Source organism: Salvelinus fontinalis, chromosome 11 (assembly GCF_029448725.1).
Source record: "Salvelinus fontinalis isolate EN_2023a chromosome 11, ASM2944872v1, whole genome shotgun sequence".
Taxonomy (NCBI): domain Eukaryota; kingdom Metazoa; phylum Chordata; class Actinopteri; order Salmoniformes; family Salmonidae; genus Salvelinus; species Salvelinus fontinalis.
In genome coordinates, this window is record NC_074675.1 from 33,845,111 (window position 1) to 33,852,610 (window position 7,500).

At 46.0% G+C, this 7,500-nt stretch overlaps 1 protein-coding gene across 2 annotated transcripts in view; it reads right to left on the bottom strand.

Moving 5' to 3' along the window:
• The window catches only part of LOC129865604 (trithorax group protein osa-like), a 114,355-nt gene that overhangs the window by 105,203 nt on the left and 1,652 nt on the right, over positions 1-7,500 (bottom strand). The gene's annotated exons all lie outside the window — the stretch shown is intronic.

Consider the following 7,500-nt stretch of genomic DNA (forward strand, 5'->3'; position numbering starts at 1 on the left):
ACATATAAAGTGGGTAAAACGGTATGTAACATTATTCAAGTGACCAGTGTTCCATGACTCGATGTACATAGGGCAACAGTCTCTAAGGTGCAGGGTAGAGTACTGGGTGGTAGCCGGCGAGTAACAGACTAAAGTTCAGGGCGTGGAACTGGGCGGAGGCCGGCTAGGGGTGACTGTATAACAGTTTGATGGCCTGGAGATAGAAGCTGTTTTTCAGTCTCTCGGGTCCCAGTTTTGATGCACCTGTACTGTCTCCGGGCTTCTAAATGGTAGCGGGGTGAACAGGCCGTGGCTCAGATGGCTGAGTTCCTTAATGATCTTCTTGGCCTTCCTGTGACACCGGGTGCCGGGTCCTGTGACAGACGGTGCAATGGCCGTACCAGGCGGTGAGACAACCCGATAGGATGCTTTCCATGGTGCATCTGTAGACGCTTCTGAGGGTCTTAGGAGCCAAGACGAATTTCTTCAGCCTCCCGAGGATGTTGCAGAGAGTTTCATCACAGCTCATATCACACACACACACACACACACACACACACACACACACACACACACACACACACACACACACACACACACACACACACACACACACACACACACACACACACACACACACACACCTCTGAATCAAGGTCCTAATCACAAACACAAAGCATGGATGTCCAACAGAGGATGGGGAAAGCCAAGGCTTTGAGGGTGTGTGTGTGTGTGTGTGTGTGTGTGTGTGTGGTGGTGAATGATGCAATAGAGGAGCCACAAACACAGCAAGGTAACAATTAGACCCTGATCTACAATCAGTATTCACTCACACACACACACACACACACACACACACACACACACACACACACACACACACACACACACACACACACACACACACACACACACACACACACACACACACACACACACCTAGATAGTGTAAAGACCCTGATCTGCTGCTTTGAGAATCTTTATGAATGCAGGGATGAAATTTGCAAGCCCAGTGCCTCTACTGACCAAAGAGAGAGAGAGAAAAAGAGGGAGAGAGAGAGAGCGAGACAGAGCCACTGTTTTCAAAAACATCACAGACAATCCCAGTGAGCTCACAGTGTGTGTTTATGTGTGGATCATATGTGATAACTTGTGAGGGTGCTCCAAGGTGTAAGCATACAGTACTTTATTATGTATAAATGTGTTTGAGTCTGAGAGTCAGTGGAAAAAGCTAACCTGATTTTTGGTGTTGTGTGTGTGTCCTGTTTGTTTTTCATCCCTAGGCAACACTCCTATTTCCTGGTTGTCTGATAGTCAGACTTACGCACTTGCTCTCTCTCTCTCTCTGTCTCTCTCCCGCTCTGTCTCTCTCTGTCTGTCTCTCTCTCTGTCTCCCTCTCTCTCTTAATTCAATTCCATTTCAATTCAACTCAATTTAAATTTAAGGGCTTTATTGGCATGGTAAAGATTTGTTAAGATTTCCAAAGCAAGTGAAGTAGATAATGAACAAAAGTGAAATAAACTAAATTAACAGTAAACATTACACCCACAAAAGTTCCAAAAGAAGAAAGACATTTCAAATGTCATATTATGTGCAAATAGTTAAAGTACAAAAGGGAAAATAAATCAACATAAATATGGGTTGTATTTACAGTGGTGTTTGTTTTTGAATACTTTGTGGAACTGTGTAATCTGAGGGAAGTATGTGTCTTTAATAGGGTCATGCATTTGGCAGGAGTTTAGGAAGTGCAGCTCAGTTTCCACCTAATTTTGTGGGCAGTGTGCACATAGCCTGTCTTCTCTTGAGAGCCATCTCAATAGCAAGGCTATGCTCACTGAGTCTGTACATAGTCAAAGCTTTCCTTAAGTTTGGGTCAGTCACAGTGGTCAGGTATTCTGCCACTGTGTACTCTCTGTTTAGGGCCAAATAACATTCTAGTTTGCTCTGTTATTTTGTTAATTCTTTCCAATGTGTCAAGTAATTATCTTTTTGTTTTCTCATGATTTGGTTGCGTCTAATTGCGTTGCTGTCCTGGGACTCTGTGGGGTCTGTTTGTTTTTGTGAACAGAGCCCCAGGACCAGCTTGCTTAGGGGACTCTTTTCCAGGTTCATCTCTCTGTAGGGGATGGCTTTGTTATGGAAGGTTTGAGAATCGCTTCCTTTTAGGTTGTAGAATTTATCGGCTCTTTTCTGGATTTTGATTATTAGCAGGTATAGGCCTAATTCTCTCTCTCTCTCAATTCAAAGGGCTCTATTGGCATAGGAAACATGCTTACATTGCCAAAGCAAGTGGAATAGATAATAAACAAAAGTGAAATAAACAATCCGAAATTAACAGTAGACATTCAAAACAAGACAGACATTCAAAATCTCTCTCTCTCTCCCTTCCTTTGTCTTTGTTTCCTCCCCCTCGTCCCCTTTTCCCCCGCCCTCTCGCTGCTTCTCTCCTTCTTTCTGTCCCTCGCTCTGTTCATCTCTACCTCTCCACTTCTCCCTTGTCCCCCTCCGGGCGCCGGGGGACATTTGAACCACAGCGGTAGCAGGAAGAGGACGACGGCGTGACTTCGTGAACAAAACAGCGGGTAACACTAATGAGCCGGAACGACGAGCGTCGGTAGCCGTCTCGGGCCAAAGGGACACAGTCTATGGCACAGCGATAGGTACCCGGTGAAGAAGGCGGTCTCCACAGTAGTTCAGGGACTGACAATCGTTATTACGGTGCTGAAAGGAACGATTCACCCATTAGGGAATGCTCTACTGTTTCTGTGCATCTCCGAGCAATGTTGTATCGATTCCCGGGGTTTATTTCCCGTTTTTCTTCTTCCTCACGTGGATCTAAGCTATTGCCGTTGAAGCAGGCAGAAATGTGTCCCGGTATAATGTAGTATTGAAATGAAGCCTCTCTCATTACACAGGAAGTTAATAAGAATGTGGTTTTCAGATCGCGGGAAAACGATGTCAGATTTCAATACTGGCCGATGTTATAACGCGGGAGGTCGCCGTCTCTCAATAGTCCTACCTCGAGAAATGTTGCAGTTTCTTCGGTCCAGGGTGCATTGCATATTGCCATTTGCAAATGTCAGAAACACTCTGCGAGGCACATCGATCTGCAGGTTGAACATGGTGAGATTGTAGACTCCTAAATTGATAGGGCAGTTTGTTTAGGCGATTTCACAGCTAACTAGTCACTTCACATGCTGATATTGACTTGGACATTGTTGTGTGTAGTTATGTTTGCCATCCAGCCCATAGAGAGAGCATTGCATTGTTGGTTTTTATAGTCGACTCGAGCTGCTACAGACTTCCACACCGGTTTTACGTTGCTACCAACCTTATAACGGCAACATGAAATATTAGTTCACCAAAAATATTGTTCCCACATATTAGTGTTATTTAACACTGTAAATTATAGGGATTTGTGGTTTTGGGTGGATTTTTCCTTTAATGGGGTACTATTTGGGAGTTGTTGTGAAATCAGTAGAACAAAATCTCATATTTCTCTCCCTTTCTCTCTCTCTCTCTGTGGATCTGAGGTGCTACTCTGGAGAAAAGGGTCAGAGTTGCACCCCCTTCACACACGCACACACACACACACACACACACACACACACACACATACACACACACACACACACACACACACACACACACACACACACACACACACACACGTCTGCACCAAAGTCCCCTGTTCACAGTCTCACCGGTTTCCCTCTTTCATACCAACTAAAAGAGAGCAGCTGGTTCTCTCAAGCACATCTCAAGGCCATCCTCAATCCTCAATCTCTTTCCCTTTCCCTCCCTCCTCTCCTCCCCCGTGATCCCCCTCTCCCATCTCTCTTGGGGAGTGACCATATGGCACAGCATTGGAGATCAGCAGAAATTCATCCCCCCTTTTTCATCCCTTCTTCCATGCGAAAATGGCTGTTTATCGTCGACGCACACACACACACACACACACACACACACACACACACACACACACACACACACACACACACACACACACACACACACAAACACCATTTGTAAAGGGCAAGGTATTTCTGAGAGGGTACAGGTACATACAGGAGGCTATGTGACGAAGAGGCTCATAACAACAGAGAGGATACCGACAGAGAGATTCCTTTTTAAGCAACTGAAAAGGGTGAAGTGTGCGCGCTCTCCTAACACAGTTACATCAGTCATCTCATCGTTACGTACTGTCGGTCTGATGAAAGAAAAGTCTCCCTATCTTTTTTCCCCCCCTCTTTCCTTTCAACTTCTTGTTGTTGTTTTATGGTTAACGGAACTTTGACGTGGGAAACCAGCCCTTCTTTTTCCCCGACAGTCGTGCCGCGCTCACCCGGGTGGGCTTGGTTCAGACGCTCACGTTACAATCCCAAGTGGCACCCTACTCCCTACACAGTGCACTGTTCCTTCAGCCAGAGCCGGTGCTCAAGGGTGCCCTTTTGGGACGCGGCCGCTGACCGAGAAACCGTTGGCAACGAGCTGGACGACGCACTAGATCTGAAGGAGCTCACACAAACCCCATTCCTTTGGCGGAGGACTATCGCCATACAGCAGTAGACTTCAAAGTGCTCGGGACTCATTTGGCCGCGGATCAGTCGCAATTGAAGTGAACAAGAGAGACGCGGCAGCCGAAACGGCGCGGGGGAAAGCCTATCGCTGTGGTGGTGCTCGGGGACACTGCTACAAGAAACACCAAAGATATAGGCCAGTCAAGACGTTCACCTACTGCAGCAAAGACATGAGTGAATATTCCTGAGTTTATATAACATGACACAGTAATAACCTGTTAGTGTTATTATCATTTTATAATTAGCATAAAATCATTAGGAAAGTAGTCTCACTCCTCCCTCCCTCTCTCCCTCTCTCTCTTTCTCCCTCTCTTTCTTTCTCTCTCTCCCTCTCTCCTTCTCCCTCGCTCTCTCTTTCTCTCTCTCTCTTTCTCCCTCTCTCTCTTTCTCCCTCTCTCTCTTTTCTCTCTCTCTCTCTTTTCTATCTCTCTCTCTTTCTATCTCTCTCTCTCTCTCTCTCTCTCTCTCTCCCTCTTTCTCTCTCTCTGCATTCTTAGGAGGCGATACTTATGGTCTGATGTTCAGGTGGAACAGGCACACACACAAAGGCACACATTGGAAAGACCGTCATGGGTAATAACAGACTGAAGTAAATGCCACCAACCGTATGTCATTATGTCAATATAAGCAAATAGCTACACACAGAATAGGATCTATATATGATTAGGCAGAGTGCTTTGGCTAATAGCCTCTTGGTCTGTGCGTGTGTGTGTGTGTGTCTCAGTGGTCGTTTAACACCATTAGTGCGTAATGACAGAGGTCACTGGGTCCAAGTGGAGAGGAGAATGCATTGATGTGTGTGTGTGTGTGTGTGTGTGTGTGTGTGTGTGTGTGTGTGTGTGTGTGTGTGTGTGTGTGTGTGTGTGTGTGTGTGTGTGTGTGTGTGTGTGTGTGTTCGTAAGAGAGAGAGTGAGTGAGAGGGAGAATGCATTGACGAACAGTGAAGAGGAGAATACTTCCAACAAGTGTGTGAAAAAGCACCAGCAGCGTTTTGTAGTACCATTGCCATACTTTCACACACACGTGATTTAGACACACACTGAGCTGATGGAAGATAAACATATGTTTTATTTCATTCAGTCATTTTATGAGAACGAGAGAGACAAAAAAAAACGATGTCAGACTTCTGCTTCATAGTTCTGGCTAAAGGAAATACCATGTGCGCATTCTTGGGTCCGTTTCATTGCTAGGGCCACTCGCAACTCTCTCACACACACACACACACACACACACACACACTCTCAATCTCCATTTCGCCCCGCCGCGTTCAGCATTCCAATCAGTTAGACCACAAATTGCATCACAGACTCGGGTTGTGTACCAAATGGCACCCTATTCCCTACTTAGTGCACTATTTTTTGACCAGGACTCACGGGGCCCTGTTCAAAAGTAGTGCACTGTGCAGGGAACCGGCTGCCATTTGGAATTGTGAGTCTGGTACTAAAGTAGTCTAGTCTTCCAAGTTTTTTCCTTTCCTCTATAGACCTACTTTTATTTCTTGTAGACAGGATATGAGTCTCTCTCTCTCTGTGCGTCTTTATAAGTAATAGATAGAGAGAGAGAGAGAGAGAGAGAGAGAGAGAGAGAGAGAGAGAGAGAGAGAGAGAGAGAGAGAGAGAGAGAGAGAGACAGAGACAGAGAGAGAGAGAGAGAGAGAGAGAGAGAGAGAGAGAGAGAGAGAGAGAGAGAGAGAGAGAGAGAGAGAGAGCGGGAGAGAGAGAGGACATGGTCACAGGGGAGAGACGGAGCAATCAACTAAGAAGGGAAATATCTAGCCTAGCATATCTATGGAAATACTAGCTCGCTCTCGGAAATTAACCAAATCTGTGTCAAGCCGAGGAGATGGGGAACGGAGAGCGAGAGAGAGAGATCGTGAGGCAGAGAGGAGGAGGAGGAGGAGGAGGAGGAGGAGGAGGTGTGGTAGCCAGTCTTAAATCACCACCACAACTGCTTACTTTCCTTTTCGCCGTTTGGTCGAATCGAGTCGACGCCGTCGCTGATCCGTCCAACGGTACAGCAACGTGGAACGTCTGCCTGTTCCCGGAAACTCCTCAAAATAAAGATCCCGTACTCAACCACAGCTAAACGTCCCACGCAGACGTTATCAAAGATGTTATTAACCCGGGGCTGCTGTAGTTGTCTTGCTGCAGCCCGAGGGCCATGTACAGCCCAAGGGCCACGTATGACCCCTTGCTGCAGTGGTTCAATACCCAGTTGAGCCACTCGCTTCCGGAACTGTATCCTTCTCCTCTATCTCCCCATCGCATATTCTCATCTATATCTGTCAATAGGACTTTTAACATGGCCGCAAGAAGATATAGGCCTATATAAAACGACATGATTAAATAACCCTCTACTCCGGCACTATACAACTAAACGTTGCGTAGACAAGGTTGTTATAGGCTTCGGTATCTGAAGGGTATCTGGTGAATTGAGCCTTTTGAACTATAGCTTTCAAGGGGTAGGTGCTGTCGTCTCTCTCTGCAGACACAAACAAACACACACACACACACACACACAGATAATGGATGACAGGGCTTGTGTTTTAATATCATTATGTATTCTAGCAGTCCGCCTTTTAATCCCCCAGTCAGTCAGTCACAGTGTGTGTGTGTGTGTGTGTGTGTGTGTGTGTGTGTGTGTGTGTGTGTGTGTGTGTGTGTGTGTGTGTGTGTGTGTGTGTGTGTGTGTATGTGTGTGTGTACGTGTGTCCTACTGCTGGTCTAAGCCCCTAGACTATGTACCTCCTCTATTTCCTATATGTATTCAACAAAAGCGCACACACAACGTATCTGTGTCAATGTGTTATTATAATATCAAGCCATCAACCTGATCTGGTACATAAATCGCTTTTCCCTCTCTAATCCACACAATTGTTTAACATCGCAGTTAAACAATTGACACACACAGAGAGAGAGAGAGAATTGAATTGAGAGAGAG